Source organism: Lacerta agilis, chromosome 9 (genome assembly GCF_009819535.1).
Source record: "Lacerta agilis isolate rLacAgi1 chromosome 9, rLacAgi1.pri, whole genome shotgun sequence".
Classification (NCBI taxonomy): Eukaryota; Metazoa; Chordata; class Lepidosauria; order Squamata; family Lacertidae; genus Lacerta; species Lacerta agilis.
In genome coordinates, this window is record NC_046320.1 from 67,213,325 (window position 1) to 67,235,820 (window position 22,496).

At 41.4% G+C, this 22,496-nt stretch overlaps 1 protein-coding gene across 1 annotated transcript in view; it reads right to left on the minus strand.

Annotated features, from left to right (window-relative positions):
- The window catches only part of CTNNA2 (catenin alpha 2), a 519,756-nt gene extending 503,149 nt beyond the window's left edge, over nt 1-16,607 (minus strand). The window contains 1 exon segment of the mRNA XM_033160941.1: nt 16,487-16,607. The gene's annotated coding sequence lies outside the window, so the exon portion shown is untranslated.
- Between the last annotated feature and the right edge of the window lie 5,889 nt (nt 16,608-22,496).

The window sequence follows — 22,496 nt, forward strand, 5'->3', positions numbered from 1 at the left end:
GCTGAAAAACTAGGCTTATACTCAAGTATATAAGTATTCTAATGCACACATTTTACACGATGAAGAAAGTGATATGGTACTACACTGATTCCTCAATGGGAAGATACTCTCCACCAAGTGTCACTGAATGAACAGCAAACAGCAGCTTTTCAGTTTTTACCCCTCATGGGAGAGAGGAAAGAAACAAAGGCAAATGCAGAGAGCCTGGCCTTGTAAGTGAAAGCTCTTTTTAGTCACTCTTCAAAAAGGGTACAGTAACAGCTCACCCACGCATGCCAAAATAAGGGGGAAGTCTCCTATGACTTCCATCACCCACATACGGTACCTCTTAGGACAGAGGTGGCAAACCTGTGATCCTCCAGATGTTGTTGGACTCCCACTCCTATCAGCCCCAGCCAGCATAGTCAGTGGTCGGTGAAGGGAGCTGTAGTCTAGCAACACACAGAGGGCCGAAGGTTCCCCACACCTGCCTTAAATACTTTACACATTCCAAAATCAGTACTTACAAAGCAACTGCAATTCCACACCACAGCTGCTGGGCTTTCCTCATAAAGCACTAAAGAGCATCTTTACAAAATGTGCTATATTATCATTATTTATTAAATTTTGATACCATGCTTCATCCAATTACCCTGCAGCTCCTACCTTCACCAGATATAGTATTAATGTAAGCACTTATTAGCCATGCTGCAGGCATAAGTTTAATAGGAATCTGCCCTCTCCCATGTTAATATTTGCCCGTGTGCACATTATTATGTGCTTTTGGGTGCTCTGTGAGCACAGAGATGATCAACACCTCCAGCCAGTAAAATGCCAAGTTACAGATTTAAATTACGTTTTCTAGGATTCACGTCCCACCCACAATTTAGTTCAATGCGTGTACAGGGTTTCATCTATCCTCAAAACTACTTGATTTGAGCTTAAAGTACATGTTCACATTCTTTCTACTTACATCTGCCAATAATGATGTATCTGCTCTATAATGACTTGCATATTGTTGTGACATGAAGTAAGTCTATCCCATGCTGATTTCAATTTGACTGATAGCTATCCTGTGTGTTTAAAAGAAAACAAAATTTTACATCTATTTTATATCTGTTGGCTTAGGGATTTAATTTATCTTTAATTTGTTATTTTTATGTTTTCTTCAGCAACAGCAACAGCAAGTTCTTCCCTTACATTTATCAATGCCCTTACATGCTGTTATCTTCTCCACTTACAAAAGAACAGTTTTCTTTTTTTCTCACAAACAAATATTAATGAATGCAGCATTAATATGGAAAATAGAAGCTCACGAAACAGGGCGAGGAATGAGGTTTACTGGGTGATTTTCATTCAGTCACTTATCTCTCTGCCTAATCTACTTCAGAGAATTGTTATGAGAATAAAGAAGGATGGGAAAGAATCAGAAAAACTGCCTTGAACTCCTTGAAGGAAAGGTGAGATATAAAAGCAATGCGTTTTTGCTATTAACAGTAATAAATTCTCACACAGAATAGAACTGAGTTGAAAGTGAGGAACTGTCTGCACAGAACAAAATCTACTTCCACAATCTGTGATACATGTTTTCCCCAGAAAGAAAACAGTTAGCAACTCCACAAAGATGTTACAAAAGGCACTCCCCACTGTTGAATAAGAAGCAGAAAGAACTAAGATAGCCGCTTCAATCACCATCACAATCCAAAAGAACCATAACCAGGAATGAAAGCAATAATTCCAGTACGTTTAGCTGGCATCACAATTCAGGCTTCACTTCCAAAGTGTGCTATTGACAAAAACTGCCACATTAGGGTAAGTTTTAACTATTTACACTAGTAGTTTTAATTTGGCTTACATTCTCAAGCTTCATAAAATCGAAATGTCAGAGCTCTGATATGGAAAATATTATTTCCATCTCTATGTATGCTGCATTTGGGAAGAAAAAGAAATAGTGATTATTTTCTACTACACTTGCCTTTTAAGCACTCACCTGGCCATCACTGGCAACCAGGAATTCCATGCAAGTTAAGGGTTATTATCCACACTTGACCTTTAGCCCTGCTCTTTCCATGCACAGGTCTGCACTTTAATGCTTGTTATCCAAGCAGTTTTCTCCCTCCCCACCAAGCTTCCCCCACAAAAAATCCGCTCTTTAGTGCTCAATTGGAGCAAATGTAAATTCAGGTTTTCCGCAGTTTGATATATGCCCCAATTAAGAAGAAGAAGAAGAAGAGTTTGGATTTGATATCCCGCTTTATCACTACCCGAAGGAGTCTCAAAGCGGCTCACATTCTCCTTTCCCTTCCTCCCCCACAACAAACACTCTGTGAGGTGAGTGGGGCTGAGAGACTTCAGAGAAGTGTGACTAGCCCAAGGTCACCCAGCAGCTGCATGTGGAGGAGCGGAGACACGAACCCAGGTCACCAGATTACGAGTCCACCGCTCTTAACCACTACACCATGCTGGCTTTAAAGAGAGGGTTTTCGTGGAGAACGCTCTGGAGGGAGCGAAAGGGGGTGCTCAGACATGGACTTGGGCAAAGCATGGAATAGAACGCTCTTGCCTCATTATCCCAAATGGTTTCCTCAGTTGTTACAAAAGTGGCTTCACTTTCTCCACAATCAGTACAGAAGCTGCCAGGGCTGGTGAACCAGAGTGCTCGATCCCCACTTCACCAGCCTGGTCTGTGCAACTGCCACCTGGCCTGGCTCCAGCCATGCGCACTATATTTGTCAAGAATAGCTTTAGGTGGGCCCAGAGCCACTTTGGTCAAATGGTGGCAGAAATGGCTACAATCAACTGGAAACCACTTCCCTGAAATGCAAAATATGGGACGGGGGAAGAACCCCTTTCTGTTCTACCACCTGGTAAGGAAAGGACAAGAGGACAGCAGCAATAAAGGCAATGCAGTGGGTTGGAGGATACCTCTAAGCTGGGGGGGGGGTGAACCCACCTGCCTCTCTAATGTGTAGAAAGGAGGCAAACAACATTCAGTAAAACAAGTGTTGAAGAAACTTATTGTGAAAAGATTTACAGCATATTCAAAAGATAAATTTAACTGCTGTTTTACTTAAATATCTCACACTTTGTACTGTACAAGAAATATAGCACTGGAATATTCTGGCAGCAGTGCTGACATTTTGTTCCTATAACCAACGGGTTATTTTTGCTTCACGGTTAAATAAAAAATGTCAGTGGGAAAAAAAGAATATATTACTTATATTTCAGTTTTGTTTTTAAAATGCTATCATATCTTCATAACAGCAGATGTTTTAATCACTGCATACAAAATATATTAAGTTTCAAAACACTATACAGATCTGAAAAGCAGTTCTTCCAATACAGTATCTTTCTCTGCAGCAGAGTATTGATTAGTATAAAATAATAAAAGTATTTCTGGATATACCACATTTGTGTCAGAGTCCTCCTAGTCATACAGAACCTATCAAAAACAGCAGACATAAATCAGATTATATAGGTATAAGAAATAGACATAGAAATGGTAAGATGATTCATAACAATCAATAGAAGCTGGTGGAAATACCCTTCCACACACACAAATGTGAATGCTGGAGCAATTTGGGGGGCATGTCATAATGCCAGGCTTCAAAGCATCTTCTTTATACTTGTCCATACTTATTAATATTTTAATGCTAGGCAACTAAGTTTGGAATCCTATGAAACTGAAATTTTTGAAATGTTTCAAAGTTAGAATAACATGCACAAGACTTGGAAGCAACGTGCAACATGGTATCAATTCACAGACACACTGGATAATCCAGAAAACATTCCTTCTCTGCCCCATGGACTGAAAACGTATGGCAAATCATCCCAACCTGTCAGGGCACACCACGGTGTTGCTCATGAGTAACGACAGAGTCCTCTTACACTAAAGATTGCTTTATTGTGCATAACTATTTACAGTGCAGAGCTAGCTAAAAACATGACTGCTCAGTCACTTGCAGAATCTGGAAGTGCCCCTCTCCTGTTTCCTGCCCAGCACCAAAGCCTCGGCACCCTGAAGCGACATCTTCTGTGTCTTCTGACCCCCCCCCCGATGCTGCGCTGGTGCCGGAAGCTGCAACTCCCCCTCTGATCGCCTCTGGCCAGCATCCCTGACCCACGACTCCTCCTCCTCTTCCGTGGGAGAGAGTTCTGGCGATGGGCTTTGAGAGGAATCAGATGACAGACAGCATTGGCTGGGGCTCCCTGTACCTGAGCAAGACCTGCTCTCAAGGAGGTTTCCTACCCTGATTCTCCCCACTAGCAGGATCACCTTCCCCTCTCTCCCCGCGAGGAGTACTCCCGCCAGGGCTCTCCTCACGAGTAGGACCTCCCCCCGGGCTGTCCTCACGAGGAGAAGGCAAATCCCTGACACAACCCAAAGGCATGCCTTTTTTCCTGCAGAAACCAGAGTAACACAGTTGTGGAAACAGTTAGTTTCATCCATTTTTAAGAGTCACATTAATTTGTTGTGCACATCAGCAAGTATTGATGTATTTAGTTATACACTCAAACCATCTTTATATACATAATATTTCAGACTAACCAGTTTTTCAGACTACTCTTTTGTTAAGCTGTACAATTATTGTGGGAAAGTCTATAAGCTCATGTCAAAGAACTAAAAAAAAACTCAGGAGGCAAAAAAAGCACATTCAAACGGATTTTGAGCAGAGCACCTCAAATGTACATGATTACCAGACTTGCAATTTTTAGCATACAAGAGCTCTGCTAAATCAGGCCAAAGGTCCCCTAGTACAACATTGTACCAGATGCCTATGGAAAGCCCACAAGCAGGACATGAACGCAACAGCACTATCCCCACTTGTGATTCTTAGCAATTGGTACTCAGTGCCTCCAACACTGGCTATGTACTAATTTGACAGGTTCTGAAAAAGGAGACTAAGACCAAAAGCAGGAGGTTGGGAAATGTTGGCCCCATGGACTAATGCAGTCTGCTGTATACACCACAGCCCACAGTCTCTCCTCCATGGGAGCACCACTAAAAAAGCCAATGCAATTCTGGGCTGCATCAATAGGAGTATAGCGTCTAGATCAAGGGAGGTAATAGTACCACTATATTCTGCTCTGGTCAGACCTCACCTGGAATACTGTGTCCAGTTCTGGGCACCACAGTTCAAGAAGGATACTGACACCACAGTTCAAGAAGGATACTGCAGCAGCTAAAAAAGCCAATGCAATTCTGGGCTGCATCAATAGGAGTATAGCGTCTAGATCAAGGGATGTAATAGTACCACTATATTCTGCTCTGGTCAGACCTCACCTGGAATACTGTGTCCAGTTCTGGGCACCACAGTTCAAGAAGGATACTGACGAGCTGGAACGTGTCCAGAAGAGGCCAGCAAAATGGTCAAAGGCCTGGAAACGATGCCTTATGAGAAACGGCTTAGGGAGCTGGGTATGTTTAGCCTGGAGAAGAGAAGGTTAAGGGGTGATATGATAGCCATGTTCAAATATATAAAAGGATGTCATATAGAGGAGGGTGAAAGGTTGTTTTCTGCTGCTCCAGAGAAGCGGACACGGGGCAATGGATTCAAACTACAAGAAAGAAGATTCCACTTAAACATTAGGAAGAACTTCCTGACAGTGAGAGCTGTTCGGCAGTGGAATTTGCTGCCAAGGAGTGTGTGGAGTCTCCTTCTTTGGAGGTCTTTAAGCAGAGGCCTGACAGCCATCTGTCAGGAATGCTTTGATGGTGTTTCCTGCTTGGCACGGGGTTGGACTGGATGGCCCTTGTGGTCTCTTCCAACTCTATGATTCTATGATTCTACCACACTTTCCTTTCAAGAGCCATTGCTTTCCCATCCCTTGTCATTCCTGACAAAGTGTGCTTTGTCAGGAGCTACTTCTTCAAGGCTCCTCCTGCACCTTAAATCAGCAGCTCCTAAAGCTTCCCTTGCCCCCTCATTCTTCTGTCAAGAAAGGAAATGGCAGCAAAATATGGAAATAGTGGAGCCAAAAGCTGAACAAAATGACACAACAGAGATAGACAGGGAAAACTGATGGACAGTTAGCATAGAACAGGGTGACAGGGAGAGAGACAACAAACAGGATGGCCAGGGAAATGGGATATGAGAGAGCACGTGATGATCCCTCCCTCTGGTTGTCTTTCTCAAGAAAGGAGTAGTATGGTCACAATGATGTAAAACAGAGAGCTGGGAGATAGTGGCTCTGGCCTCACCCACTGCTGTTTTCAATCCCAGCCCAAAGAAAGGCAGAAAGCAGATGTGTTACAAAGCATATCCTTCAAAATATTGGAAAATTTGGCACCAACATATCTCAAGTCTCTTTTAGAAATTAGAGATTTAGTACAGGGCAAGGTCCTTCCAACTTCCGTACACTGAAGGAAGAAGTAAGATGAATCTTCTTTCACAATAGTGTTTTTCTGGCCCACATAGAACCTGGCAACCTTTTCCTCTTTCAATGTGGCTTTAGCAACAGTAAAGCTTATAATAAAAACTGCAAACACTATTCTTAATTACTCACAGTTTAAAATTAGAAAAACTGGAATTAAAAAAAATCGCTGCCCAATTGATTTCTTCCACCTCAACTACAGATTAAGTACTTAGAAGATCTCAGTGAGGAAAATTTCTTTGGGACATGTAATCCTTTAACAATTTCTTGCCTAGCTGACTGATTGTCAGCCAACCAAAGAACAAGCTTTGTGCATTTAAGCTGTCAGGAGAATACCTGGGCATGCTTCCACCATCATTACACTTCAATGTCATTTCGTGATTTGGTGGACTGAGGAGAGTTATTAGGCTGGAGGTAGCCTGTATTCATGCATGAATACTTGGGGTCTGGAAAAATTCAGGCTGGAATTGCCTGAACATAGTAGACAATGCAAATGAGCCCAAACTGTTTCTAGAGCACCAAAACACGGGAATGCAACACACATGACACACACTATGGCAACACACAAACTATTAAACATAGGTTTTAATGTTAAAAAATAGGGAAACATATGGGCATAAAGCATAAATGTTCTTTAGTTGACAGCAGAGAACCTTTATTTCACCTATGTATTATTCTTATTTATTTGTTTTATATACAACCCTTTATCCAATGATCCCAGGGCAGTGCACAACATTAAGAACATAATTAACACAGTATAATAATAAAAACATAATACAGAGCCTAATAATACACAACATAATAAAATAATAATAATAGCTGCTCCCCCAAAAAAACACATTTAACAGGCCATAGATTATTTAATGGCTGAAGACCTGAGTAAAGAGAAATGTTTTTGCTTGGTGCCTAAAGACATGTAATGATGGTACCAGATGAGACTCTCCGAGGAGAGCATTCCACAGACAGGGAGCCATGACAAAAAGGCCTGTTCTCATGCTGTCACCCTCCAAAACTCTCAGGGAGGGGACACAGAGAAGGGCCTCGGATGGCAAGCGCAGAGTCTGGGTCGGTTCATATGGGGAGAGGCAGTCTTTAATGCACTGAGGTCCTGAGCAGTGTAATGAATCTAAGGCTGTGTAGCTATAAACACATTCAAAGCACAATTTCCCCTCTCAAAGAATTCTGGGCAATGTAGTTTAACCTTTACAGAGTTACAATTCCCAGCAACCTTTAACAAACTACAGCATCCAGAATTCTTTGAGGGGACAAAATGTGCTTCAAATGTGCTTTAAATGTATAGTGTGTACACAGCCTAAATAAACTACTAACTCAAACCATTCTCAAATTTGTGGTACTTTAATATGAAACATCACTGGGAAAAATGATTCCCTCCAGCTACAAGCAGTAACTAATTATCACAAGCTCAATTGTTCTCTACAAGTTGAGAAGCCCTTAGGGACAGGTAAGGTCAGAAGGAGGAGCCTGTTCAGAAAACTTTAAGAATCAAGTTGGCCTAGTGTGGTCAATGTGGAGCTCAGTCAGCAAATCCTCCTTCCATCTTCAAGGAGTCCTTAATAAGTGCAATCCTATGCATGTCTAAACCCCACTGAGTTCAATGGAACTCACTCTCAGGTAAGTGTATACAAGATTGTAGCCTAAATAATAAATAAGTGCTTAATGAGCTGAACCCTCTAATGTCTATACAGTACCCACATTCTAATACCAATACCACACTGTTTTGACACAGTATATAAGTCATCCAAAACTTTTTACTTTTTACTTACAGAATAACTGTAAATATAATATAAAATACATATTATATTATACAGCTGTAAATATAATACACACAAACACTTTCTCAGTAGTGATGTATGGAAGTGAGAGCTGGACCATAAAGAAGGCTGATCGTCGAAGAATTGATGCTTTTGAATTATGGTGCTGGAGGAGACTCTTGAGAGTCTCATGGACTGCAAGAAGATCAAACCTATCCATTCTTAAGGAAATCAGCCCTGAGTGCTCACTGGAAGGACAGATCCTGAAGCTGTAGCTCAAATACTTTGGCCACCTCATGAGAAGAGAAGACTCCCTAGAAAAGACCCTGATGCTGGAAAAGATTGAGGGCACAAGGAGAAGGGGATGACAGAGGATGAGATGGTTGGACAGTGTTCTCAAAGCTACTAACATGAGTTTGACCAAACTGCAGGAGGCAGCGGAAGACAGGAGTGCCTGGCGTGCTCTGGTCCATGGGGTGACGAAGAGTCGGATACGACTAAACAACAACAACAAATACATATATACATACACACACTATAGATCAGAGGTAGCCAATGTGGTACACTTCAGATGTTGTGGGTAATAATAATAATATTAATAATAATAATTACTTGTACCCCACCTGACTGGGTTGCCACAGCCACTCTGGGCAGCTTCCAAAAGAATATAAAGAACACGCAATACATCAGAAATTAAAAGCTTCCCAATACAGGACTGCCTTTAGATGTCTACAGAAAGTCCTATAATTGTCTTTCTATTTGAAATCTGACAGGAGGGCATTCCACAGGGTGGGCACCACCACCAAGAAGGCCCGCTGCCTGGTTCCCTGTAACTTCGCTTCCCGCAATGAGGGAACCACCAAGAAGGCCCTCAGAGCATAAAACCAGGGTTCATAAGAGCTTTACGAATCATAAGAAATGCCCTATATGAGGTGTGGGACAAATATAAAAAATATCTAGAGCCAAAAAACCCAAAATGGGTTTCGCCACTGGAGGCAATCGCAATTAGGAAGAAAAATATGACAATAAAGTGGATAACGTATAATGAATTATTAATAGAAGAAAACGGTCAAATAAAACTCAAAAGATACAAGGATATAAAAGAGCATTTTTCTAGCTGGTTAGATTATCACCAACTGTACGAAATATTCAAACAAGATAAACAGATTGGATTTGATTGGGAGGCCTCTAAATTGGAAAGAGAGCTATTAAATAATAAAAGTAAGATAATATCAAGAATGTATAGACTTCTCTTAGATTATGAGGATATGGATGAAGAAGTAAAGGCCACTATGACAAAATGGGCTCAAGATATAGGACATCCCATCATGATGACAGAATGGGAAAATTTATGGAATATAACTTTGAAATTTACTGCGAGTTACAATATTAGAGAGAATATACCGTATTAAAGATGGTACATAGATGGTATCTAACCCCCTCCAGATTATCGAAAATGTATAAGCATTTGGCAAATGTATGCTGGAGATGTGGAGGGAATAATGACGATATGCTCCACATGTGGTGGACGTGTGGGAAAATTAAGATATTTGGGGGCAAGATCTATGACGAATTAAAAAAGATGCTGGGAATAACTTTTAAAAAAAAAAAGACCAGAGGTATTGCTATTGAGTATACTTGATAAGGATATTCCTAAGCAATCAAGAGAAGTGTTTTTATACACAACAGCTGTGGCTACAATCCTTGTGGCTAAAGGTTGGAAAGAGCAGGAGGTTCCAAAAATTATAGACTGGCAAGGTAAATTACAGGAATATGCAGAGATGGCTCAATTGACAAATAGTCTTAGAGGTAAATCAAAGCAACAATTTAATGAAAAATGGAGTGGATATAAGAAATACATTCAAAAATATAGCAATAACTCATTAACTATGCCAGCTTTCGACTGATTAAAGAAAGAGTTGAAAAACACAGTTAAGGATGCAAAGTGTTGTTAGAGTGTAACAGACAAGTATCTCAAAGAATGACTATTGATTTAAGTACATTCCTGTTTTCAGAATATGTATAAACATAAGGAATTAACAGGAAGTCCAAATTTTAATTTAAAAAAAAATGGTGGGGGGGGGGTAATTTTTTCACTTTTTCTTTCTATTTAAAGGTGATATAAAATAAGCAAAGAAAACTGGTAGTGTGATACCAAATTGGTTTATTAGAAAAACATTACCAAATAAGACATAACAATGAGAAATTAACAAGTTAAATTATATATATATATATATATATATATATATATATATATATATATATGTTTATGTTTATATGTTTATATTTTGTTAATTGATCAAATGGATCTATGTATTATAAAATAAAATCTGAATAAAAAGTAAAAAGAAGAAGAAGGCCCTCAGAGCAGGAGCTCAGTGTCTGGGCTGAACGATGGGTGGAGAAGAACCTTCTGATAGACAGAGCCAAAGCCATTTAGGACTATAGCTCTAGAGCATGGTTTGCACCTGCTCCTAGATTCATTCATTCATTTTATTTGTACAGTGGTACCTCGGTTTAAGAACTTAATTTGTTCTGGAGGTCCGTTCTTAACCTGAAACTGTTCTTAACCTGAAGCACCACTTTAGCTAATGGGACCTCCCGCTGCCTCTGTACCATCAGAGCAAGATTTCTGTTCTTATCCTGAAGCAAAGTTCTTAACCTGAAGCATTATTTCTGGGTTAGCAGAGTCTGTAATCTAAAGTGTCTGTAACCTTAAACGTCTGTAATCATGCTTACAACAAAGAAAACAGGAATAGGTTTCAAAAAAACACTATGGAAACAATTTCATAATAACATAGCAAAACAAAAGCAAATAATATACAAAAAGCAACATTTCAATACTATAAATTTAACAAGATTACTTAAACAACATGCAGCATCCAACAACAAAAGTAACAAGAGAGCTTCACTGTTTCACCTTAGTCCTAAAAATACACCTCCCATAATGTTGCTCACAGTCTCTCTCCTGCAAACACTTGCAAGGCTTCCAAGGGCAAGGGATGGGTAGCTGGAAACACCACTGGAAACACATCTATGATGTTGTTCTCTCTCAACCCATCAACCATTAGTAAGGGTCAGTGAATGTTTGAACCCATCTGGGTGCCAATAGGGCATCCCTTTATTAGTTATGTCCTCTTTGAACTTATTTTCTGGGCTCTGAGGAACTAAACGGAAGGATCAGATCCACATATTGTATGAACCAACGTTTAGTTTCAGTAAGCAGTAATGATCATTATGCCTAAACTGAAGCCTGGAGAAACAGAAAAGATACTGCTGAAGCATTCCTGAATGCATGTATCATTTTTCCTACCATACAAACTTTGAGACAAGCACAGCAATGGGCCCTATATTGTCCTTTGAAGATGGATGTCCGGATGGTTGACAGTTCTCTGACAGCAGCACTCACGGGAACCCTAGATGAGGACATTCTGGTTAGTCCCTGTTCTAATTAACAACAAGAAAAGGGAGAAAAATTATCTCTGTGACCAATTAGATCTTATGCTGGAACAACACAGATTTTTTGTTTAATTGGGAATGAAATATTACTTTCATTCAATTATATATTTGGCTACCTTTTGATTTTACCTGTTTCCTCATCAGGGTTTAGGAATTATCTGTGTCTCTTTGGTTAAACTAGGAAGCTATTCAAGGGGGAGGGGATCTCCTATTATAAACTCTGGGGTAAAGAAAGGGTTCAAGATAAGAACTGGGCACTCAGTATTGTGGTGAGTGACATCTTCTCCTGTCATCTGGGAATTGCCCAGGTGTTTGCCTTTATAGTATATTGTTTTTATTTTAACTGATATTTTCATTCCAGTTTAGAGATAAAAACCTTTGTTTGGAGCAATTAGTTTGAGGCAGTTAGAAACCAGGTGGTTTGAAGGTTGTTTGTCCAGGCCTGGACAGACTTTGCAACTTACTTTTGATAAGGAAAGCTGAAAGATTAAAGGATGAAAGGAAAGGAAAGGAAAAGAAACAAAGAAGGCACAGGATCTTGGTGAAAGTCATAAATTAATGGAGCAGTTTTTAATGAGAAGAAAGTTATTCGGGAGTATAACAAGAGAGAGAAGTAATCAGAGTTTGGGGAAAGATTTTAAATGAGAGAGGTCTTTATACTGAGAACACACAAAGAAGGGTTGCCTACCCCTTACCTTACTTAGCTTTCTATCCTTATTTCTCTTCCTTTACTCTGTGCACTGACCCTCAGTCCTTGCCTAACAGAATCTCTCCTAAATGCTCAAGGTATACTGGCATGGGGTTTTGAGGAGATGGAGTGTAAGCTTTTTGCATTTTGCATTTAGCCCATTTTCTTGGCCAAGTTTGTCTTCTTGCTAAGAGGAGACTTTCAAGTCAAGGTTCACAGGGAGTAGATTTTTCTTTAGCTCTTTCTCCTCTATTTTTACTTTTAATTTCTTTCTTTCTTTCTTTGGCCAGCTGGAGCCAGTGGACCTCATTCCAACAATTTGCCTAGATGTGAACCTCTTGAACATTTCATACAACCAATGGGAGGAATAAGGATTTAATTTGCGGTTGCAGTGATTAACCTAATTTCATACTCACATTATTTACAAGGCACTTTCATTGGGAGATATACACAGTTAACTTTAAGATTCAAATATATCCATTTGAAACTGTGAAAACTTCCTAGTAATAGTTGAAAAAGCATGCTAATGGTAGCAGACAGCAAGTTCAAATGGGTGATGCACAATGAGCTAGCAAACCCTTCTGAATCAGTGGAGAAAATAACCGCTTGTTTGCAGTTGAGTAGGACACACATGCAATTCTTCTACAAAGCGAGAAACAAAAACAGGACAAAATTCATCCCCAGCTTGTTTCTGTTTGGGCACAAAGGAAGCTGTGTCTGTGCTTATGATTCTGGCTAATCAACTCCAGCAGAATTCCAAGTGTCTGAAATGTATATTTAATGTGATTATCAAGGCACCATCAAGATTAGAAAATTAAATCCTATAGTCCTCAACACATCTTGGTGAGATGAACATACGAGTAAAGATGTGTATGATTACACTATTAACACAGCCATTCTAACCAAAACAGGGGACTTCTGGAAATTTCAACATCATCGGGGGCAGGCTTGGGCTACAGATCAGGCCTGGTGCCAATTCACCACCACTGTAGAGTGGTCAACAGCCCAAATCCGCAAGAAGGACAACTGCATACCTAGTCATCACCCAGAACACCAGCTGTAGTCATCCAGGTTCAACACTCCTTGAACGCTATCACCTGCCATATTAATCTCCCCACAATGCAGCTGGGTCCCTGACAGTGTCGCTTTGGAGGGACACACTACCAGGTATACAAAAACCTTTTGGGGAATTTAATTGGCAGGAACTGAAGCAGTGCTGGTCAGCTAGATGAGTATAAAAAAATAAAACATAAAATCTTGCTGCTATACCCACCTGACACTACCAAGATAAGGGGAGGGTTCTGCTACCACTGAGGATCCCATCAAATCTAGCCCTGCCCCAGATGCAACTCATTCTACCCCATTAATCACATATTTTCTAAACTGACCTACCGCATAGCAGTGTTATAGATAGTATTTTATAGAGTATTCACACCAACATAAGAGACACAGAGACGTATCTTTAAGTGAATGGATTGAAAACCAATGTATTGGTTGTACACTGCCACAGTGAGTTTCACATTACAAGTTCCACATTATGTTTGAATATACTACGCATCAATATTGTCTTACTAGTTTAAGGACATGCATGTGTATTTAATACAGCTAATAGTCTTCCTATTTCAACCTTGTAAGATCATAGAATCATAAACTTGTAGAGTTGGAAGGGACCATGAGGGTCATCTAGTCCAACCCCCTGCAGTGCAGGACTCTTTTGCCCAACATGGGGACTGAACCCACAACCCTGAGATTAAGAGTCTCATCATGCTCTATCAACTTAGCTATCCAGAGTATATTGACATCAATCCACTTTGTCCTACAGTTTCTCACAAAATTGCATATATATTTCAGGGATTTGTAACAAACTTGACTCAACCACATCAGTGATACTACTGATGTCATATTTCACATTTACCAATATTCCCCCTCTGCAAGGACACTCAAAATAAGAGTCATAACTCTGCCTTAAGAGTTCTGGCCCTGAAAGAACATTGAAATTTCATTCACATGGCCACCAACAGATCCCATAAATGCAGATGAAAAAGTCTCAATTGTAAAACCACTCACATGTGTAGTAGGTTTTTACCGAACTGAACATGCCAATTAAGTTTTAATTTAGGATTTTAATTTGTACATCTTGAGATGCCTTTACTAACAGTTGCTCACTGTGTTTCACAAAGATAAAACTTGCTCTGTTTAAATATAGTTTAAATATAGTTGCAACATTAGAAAAACCATTTTAAATTAAACACTTGGACAAGTAGCCATGATTATATGCTTATTTAGTTTTAAATTATGATATTGTTTATAGAATTTTGTTTTTATCAATGATTAAATGTCAGTCTTATGCTCTTCCAACTAAGGAAATAAACATGATTTTTTAAAAAGCAGTTTTAAAAAATAGTGTAACGAATACGACCCATTCAGAATACACAATTAAGAACCCTGCCAATAATTTTGACAAGTTAACAGAATATAACATCTCTAAGGAAATATGTGGCGGGAGTAACACACAAACCCGCACAATGCTGATTGTAGTATTTTTAAAATGTCAAAGTTCCAGACTACAGGCTCAGGTTGACAAAGTACATAATAAACTTCTTCATTCAATAGGCAAACTCAAAACGGAAATTTATGTGTAATATATTATCTAACAACACAGTTGAAAATGTCACAGTACTGCTGACAATATATTTGCTACGGGAAGGGCGAAATGGCAACACTCCCATGATATATATTAGAAGACACATAACCCAGCAGCTAAAATGTGAACTGCAAGTGTAATGTCATCACCCTTTTCCAGCTGTGATAAGTCAAAGGTACACCAAACCATCAGAGAAGCAGCTGCCTACTAATTGTATAAGTTTTAAAATCAAGCATCTTTTTTCTGCCCACTTATCAACACTGTCATTTTGCACAGAAGTCAACACAAACTCAACACACAGTTCAGATAATACTCTGCCAACGTAATGCTCACACATAAACACAATTACTTCCCATCCTAAAACCTCTGCTTATTAGGTTGCTTGGTGAGGAAGATACTCAAACCAATTGGGTATAAATAACTCTATACCATAATAACTATAATAACTATACTAAGCTATAAATTCATGTCATTTCATCATTTTCAACAAATGCCTTGGCGGGACCAGAGACCTCTCAAGCTGGATCCTGACTCAGATATAAAGCAGGTTGCCTGAAGTTGCTCAGAAGCTTAAAGAGGCCTAAATTAGGGAATGGGCAGCAAAAGGCTGGCTTATCTTCTTCAACTATACTCTCTCTATTCCCTTTTCCTGGTGGTATCTTACTGAGACAATTAAAAGCAGGAGGAGACTTTGTAATTTAGAGGCCGCCCAGCGAGGAGTTTAAACGCATACACTGAACCATAAAACCAATGCCCAGAGAAAAGAAAATGTTGTATTGAATAAAGGACCCGCTAACATGAAAGGGGCGCAAGCAAGCATCCCTTCCCTATGAATAGGAGGAAAGGAGAGATTTCTCTCTCTCTCTTTCTCAGACACACACACACATACACACACCCCAAAAAGCTCCTCTGGTCCTTCCCCCCTCCTTTTACTGTATACCCACACATATACAGTACACACACTGCAGAAAAATGACCACTTATTCAGAACAGGGGGAGGGGGGCAGGAGGGATGGATTCTCCGCCTGATTCTCTCCCAAGCCAGCGCACAGAGAGAGGCATGTGAGGAGGAAGAAGAAAGGGAAAGGAGGGAAAGAGGGGGGGGGGAGGATTAAACACACACACGAACACACACACACACACTGTGCATGTATGTGGTTCCCTCTCACAGAGGCAGGAAATTTAAATCCTGCACATAGACATGCATTTTGATGGAGGTTGGGGGTGGGGGGTGTTAAATGAGCGCTGTGACAGCCTGGCTGGTAAGAGAGAAAGAGCGTGAACACAAAGGAGGGAGGATGGATGGAGGGATGGAGGAAGGGATGCCAAGGTAAGGATGGGGAGGGGGTGAAAGGTGGCAGATGGGAAGCGAGGGATGGAGAGGGGGGAAGGAAGGAGGGCGTCGCGGGGTTGGGGGGGAGAGGGAGACAGAGAGAGAGAGGAGAAGGAGGGATGGGTGGAAGGTGCCAGGGAGCAGGCGAGACAGACGGGAGGATGAAAGGCAGCAGCAGCAGCAGGAGAGGAGGAGGGAGGGATGCAGGGGAGGCTGCTGACTAGCCCCGGCCTCACCTCCGCTCGGTGCGTGGTGGGAGAGCCGCCGCCGCCGCCTCGTTCGCCTCCTCACGCCGGGCTTGTGGCGCCCAACGAGCGAGCGGGCTGCGCTGCCTCGCGAGGGCTCCCCTGGCTCTCCTCACGCGACTGGCGGCGGCCAAGGCGGTCCCCGCCTACCTCCTCGTCCTCCTCCCTCCTCGTCCTCCGCCCGGCCTTTCTCTCCCGCTCGGGCCCGCCTCCGACTCCCTCCTCCTGACAAGCGGCGGCGGCGGCGGCGGCGGCGGCGGCGGTTGTGAGGGAAGGGCCGACGACGCGCAGCAGCCGAAGGCTCCGCGAGCGCGCCTGCGCCGCCGGGGGAATAACGGCAGGTGGCGCCCGCTGAGGAGACGTTGAGGGGTTGGGCGGGGGTGGCGTGGAGGGGGGGGTCACACGCACTGGCGGCTCGCGAGCGGCGGATGGTTGGGGGGGGTGCTTGTTACCTGAGAGAACGGGCGAGCGGGGCCCGGCCAGAGGCCAGTGCGCAGGTGCCGCCGCCTGTGGGGATGGCAACGGCGTTGCTAAGCGCCCGTGGCGGCCACGCGCCGCCCGTTACAAAGCACGGGGGAGGGATGGGGGCCGTTAGGACCTCAGGAAGAGCGAGAGGGATAAGGGCGTGAGGGAGGGCAAGTGGGTTGGGGAGAGTTAGGGGTCTAAAGGGGGAGGGTTTGAGGGAGGGCAAGTGGTTTGGGGAGGGTTGGGGTGTAAAGAGAGGGGGAGGGTGTGAGGGAGAGCAAATGGGTGGTGGGGGGGTTAGGGGTGTAAGGGGGGAGGGGAAATGTTAGAGATGCGAAGGGGAGGGGTGTGAGGTTGAGCAGGTGGGTGGGGGAGGGTTAAGGGTGTGAGGGAGGGCAAGTATGGTCGGGGTGGGGGGACTGGGCAGCGTTAAGACCCCAAGCACTGAAAAGACTGTGTTGGGGCCCCCCACCCTCCCAATGTACATTTCAGAATAAAAACCATACTAAGTAATACTATTGTTTTAAATATCAAACCGAAAGTGTTAAATTCTTTTCTTTTTAAAACCATATTTTGGGGAGGGGGTGCTGTCCCTTTGCTGGTGCCCTAAGCAGGTGTATACTCTGTCTTCCGGCAGGGGAGCACCTACTAGACGCGGGCAGGTGTGTGTGTGTGTGCGCGCAAAAGCTAGGAGCCTACACACCTGTGCCAAGGGCCTAGAAATCTATATCCAAACACATTCTCCTTCCATATGTCCCCTTGGTCCCCTTCTTCCGATACCTGCTGGTTTTAGAAAAATATTTATTTTTATGGGCAGGCAAACCTCTGAACATAGCAGAACTGTTACAGTATGCTTAAAGTATGTCGTTGAGGGGGTGGAAACAATACATGAGAATAAGTTAACTTTCAGTGGTACTGTATGTCATCAATACTGGTGCACAGTCTTTCACATTTTTATCCAAAGCGGATACTCCAAAGATTTACATGCGTTTGAAGTGGCATAAAATTATTGCCTTTGTTAGATGTGTAATCAATAGAACAATACCAAGTTTCCACAAATTTGTCTGCATCCGATCCTTTCCCCTACTTAAGGTTATGTATATTTACTTCACAGGATTTATATCCTGCTTTGCTCTACCACCATTTGTATAGAAAAATTTAAAATGCCCATTTTAAAAAGTAAGAATCAAACTGTAAAAGCAAGTTATGGGTTTTATATATATATGCAAAACAATATGCTAAAAATAAAATGACATGTTAAAACTGTAAAGACAAAAAAGGTATTTAGTGGGTGTCAAAAGCTACAACAAAGGCATAATTTATGACTATTTGGATGTTGTTTGTGTTATATATGCTTATCTAATATAACAGTCTCCTGACAATACACACACACACATGCCTTCCTTTTAATCCTTCATTCCTTCTTTTGCTTCATTTCCTATCTTGTGTCCTTTGCCTTTATTTCTGACCATCTCTGTTCCTTTCTTTGTATCCATCATCTCTTGCAGTCTGTAATCTCCTACTCTATGGGGGGGGGGGAAATCTCTACAATTTGTTGTCATTTAAAAAATAAAAATAAAAAATGGTCAAAGGTAAATCAGCACAGAAAAAGTAGCACACTCACCAACGTTTACCAATGCTTAATAAAAGTCATTCATATACACCAATGCTTAACACCATACCTTGCTCATCAATAAATACACATTAATTTCAACCAATCATTCGCATCATTACAAAAATGTAACATCACTAAATACTGTGGTACCTTGGTAGTCGAACGCCTTTGTTTTCGGAACAAACCTGGAAGTGAGTGTTCCGGTTTGCGAATGTTTTTCGGAAGCCGAACATCTGACGTGGCTTCCTGCTCCTGCAGCCAATCGGAAGCCACACCTTGATTTTCAAACCATTCCAGCAGTCAAACAGACTCCCGAAACGGATTATGTTCAACAACCAAGGCACCAGCGTATACATATTGTATTACTATAATGATTTGAAATAATCCAATTCTTGCTAATTTCACAATCAACTATATAAGTAACAACATAAGTAACATACATGAAATTGACTTTTTTCTTAACTTTCTTTTTGCATTCTAATGTCATAGTCCAACTATTAACTTTCATCAAGTAAGGAAAACTATAAATGTATAGCAAGCCTACTCAGGCTGATTTTATAAAGATTTTTGTAATTTTGTTGCATCTACATGTTTTTAAAGTCTGTTGATTTTTGTTATTATTTTATATATAAACAGCTTGGTTTTGTGTATAAATCTTCTTAAATAAATAAAAATGCAAAGCCAGTCCCCGATCATGAGTTGCATCATTGGAGGCCAAATAATAAAATAAAAATTAAACTCTACAGCAGGAAGGGATGGTGACCAATGAAATTCACAGGAAGTCTGTGGATGATTTGGTGAAGAAGGGAGTTGTGTGGAGATACATCTTACTTGCTCATCACTGATGGGTGACTCCAAAGGCTCACCCTATTTCCTTGACTCTAATTTAAAAAAGCAAAACTGATTTTAATATTGTAATTTTAAATTACTGTAACCTGCTTTGGGACCTTATGGTGAAAAGTGGGCAAGAAAATGAAATGAGGATGAGTCGACCACGGTACTATAAAATAGGGTTAGAAATCGCCATAATGAAAATCTCAGTTTTAGTAGTAGTAGTAGTAATAATAATGGTGATGATGATGTCTCAAGAACTTTGTGTTGTTGGCATCCATCTTTCTCGAGAGACAATGGGGTGCAGGGTGAGGACCAAAGGTGGACAAAGTACCCCAGAAGGAGCACAGTGTGTCCCCCCCAGAGGTACTACCCCTCCCCTAACACCCCATTCACCCCACAGTGTTAATAAAGGAATCACAATCAGCAGATGAAGCTGTGAAGAGGAAGATTACGGTACAGTATTTTTCTTTCCTGGAAACATTTACTGTAATTTCAGCCGCAGGTGACTTTTATGGGCCATGCTTATACACCTTTACACTGTCATTCTCTCTAGGTTTTTTATGGCTGATTACTCCCCCCTCCCCTTTCTGAAGGCATGATGTCAGGATTTCAGAAGCTTCAGTCTAATGATCTGTACAGCTGAATACCAGAAGCAGTTTTTAAAATGTTGTTTTTTTCCCTTCATTCCCAGGCAGTCATGAGCTCTGGAAGATGAAGCGAGGAGAGGAATATGCAGTACAAAACTGTGTTTATCTATGTTATGGTAACAGCTAGTTAGAAACAAGCCTTGATGTTCTTTGATTACTGTTAACTGCCTCAAGTGAAACTGAAGCAAAATGCTTGTTCCTCTTAGCTTGAGAAGGCAACATTTATCAGGTTGGAGGAACCAAAGGACAGTCTTTTCCAATTCTCACAAAACATGATGAGGCAATTACATTACCATTTTCTGTAGAAAGTATTCTGCCTGTGATGTTAATTTTGTCTGGTTATTTAGGGAGGGAAAAACACCCTTCCAATACAGGGAAGTATTTCTAGATTTTGAAACCCGGTCTCATCAATAACTTTCATCAATAAAGCTGAAACAAAGCTTGTGGGAAATTTCCAGAAATGCTGACTTTGGGATGCAGTGTAAAGCTTTGCAGCCACCAGAAAGACATCCCAGAAAAGGGTATTTTAGCAAGAGCCACAAAAGGATTGCAATACAATTTCCACAAACTCTCACAAAAGCCTTTTGATTTCGTCATCACACATGGGTTAGATATGCATCCATAATTGTTTTAGTCCAAAAGGTGGGACTCAACATTTCATGACAAAGCTGCTGGTGGTCTAGATGCCATATAGAATGCAAAAGAGAGTTTTTTTATCTATTCATTAATGGGTTGCCGCAGGACTGCAAATGCTATGTTATGCTGAACAGAATAAAAATATTGAAAATCTTTTTCAAGGTATCCTGAATTTTGTTCTTAAAACCACAATTGTCTACATCCTGATTATGCAGAGAAGTTGAATGTGCACATATTTGCATGAACAATCCTGCTTCTGTCTGTGATAAAGAGATTCTGTGCAGACTAGTAATGCACTTACATGCCCTGACAAATAGCAATTCATCTTGCAGCACGGTCTTCAGCATGTTTACTTGAAAGCAAATTTCACTGATCTCAGTGGGGGACTTGCTCTCCAATAAGAATGCATTTATCAATCATTTAGAGATTAGAACTATAATGCTGTACTTTATTTCAGTGTTTCATGATTATTATTTGCTGTATAATTTTACCCATTGAACCTCACTTTGATATTTTCAGATTATCAACAGCACGTGTCATAACTAAACGGCCCTACATGCTTTCAAACTGCAGTCACGTGGGCTAGAAACTTCTTGTTTTTTAGATTAAAAGTCTGAGAAAGCTGAGATGCTCAGTATGCTGAATTGTGCATTTGATGTCAAATTCCATGCTTGCATGATGCAGTGATTTAAAAAAAATAGCCATAGTTATATTATGTGCTTTTATGTGGTGTGAATTAGTTACACATGGCTAAAATCACTAAATTTCTGGCACCTTTAAAGACTAACACATTTATTGTGGCTTAAGGATGTTTGTTGTATGGGATGTTAGAGGAGGGGTAGTACCTCTGGTGGAAGACACATCATGCTCCTTCTGGGGTAGTTTGTCCACCTTTGGTCCTGACGCTGCACTCAGCTCTCACCTGCGGCTCCTAGAAACTTGTCAGCATGCAAAAGTGACCACATCTCAGGAATAGTTCCAACTGGCCATCTAAACTGGGTGAGGGTAGCCGATGGGCCTCAAACCCTCACTGAGATAGAACTTCCCCTGCATGCAAAGACAGGCTCAGGCGGATTGGGCAGACGAGACTAATAGTGGGTCCAACAGTCAAGAAGGCGGTTTCTGCATGTGCTGTAGAGAGAAGTGAGGGGCAGATGGGGCTTGTTAACCTGGGAAGGTAGCTTATCTAGGATCCTGCACCTCCACTGCCTTATGGGGTATCTTCATAAGAAGGAAAGGCACAGGAGTAAACCCTACACAAATCCAGAGAGGAATCCCTAAGGCAGTTGGATGGCAACTTGTATGCCTCTTTCCGGCAACTCCTGTAGCCAAGCAGGTGCAAAATGTATTGCTCTGCTTTCCTTTGAACATCAGTGTGGCCGAGAGGGGGGTCTTGTCACATGGGCAACCCAGGACCTTCATACACACTGCCCAGGCTTGTGCCCCAGGAAGGTCACTTCGGTGATGTTAACGCAGTGGTTTGATTTCACCCAGAGATGCAATCCATTGTCTCTCAAGATAGATGGATGCCAGCAACAAGCATGTTTGTGTGTAGAAATGGCCATAAAGATCCAAATATATACAAGTTAAGAACAAACTGACCTTTCACAACTGCAGTCTTTGGTGGAAATAAGCTCCTGCTTTCTATACTAAAGGAACACCATAAACAGAATAATTAGTTTGTCTAGTGGGGCAGAAACCCCCAACCTCACCTGAGCCTGAATTCTATTCTACAGAACTGCATTTGCTAATAAATTCTACTTCAGCAGTTTCATACTGAAGAGTCCTTTTGAAGTTTATTTTT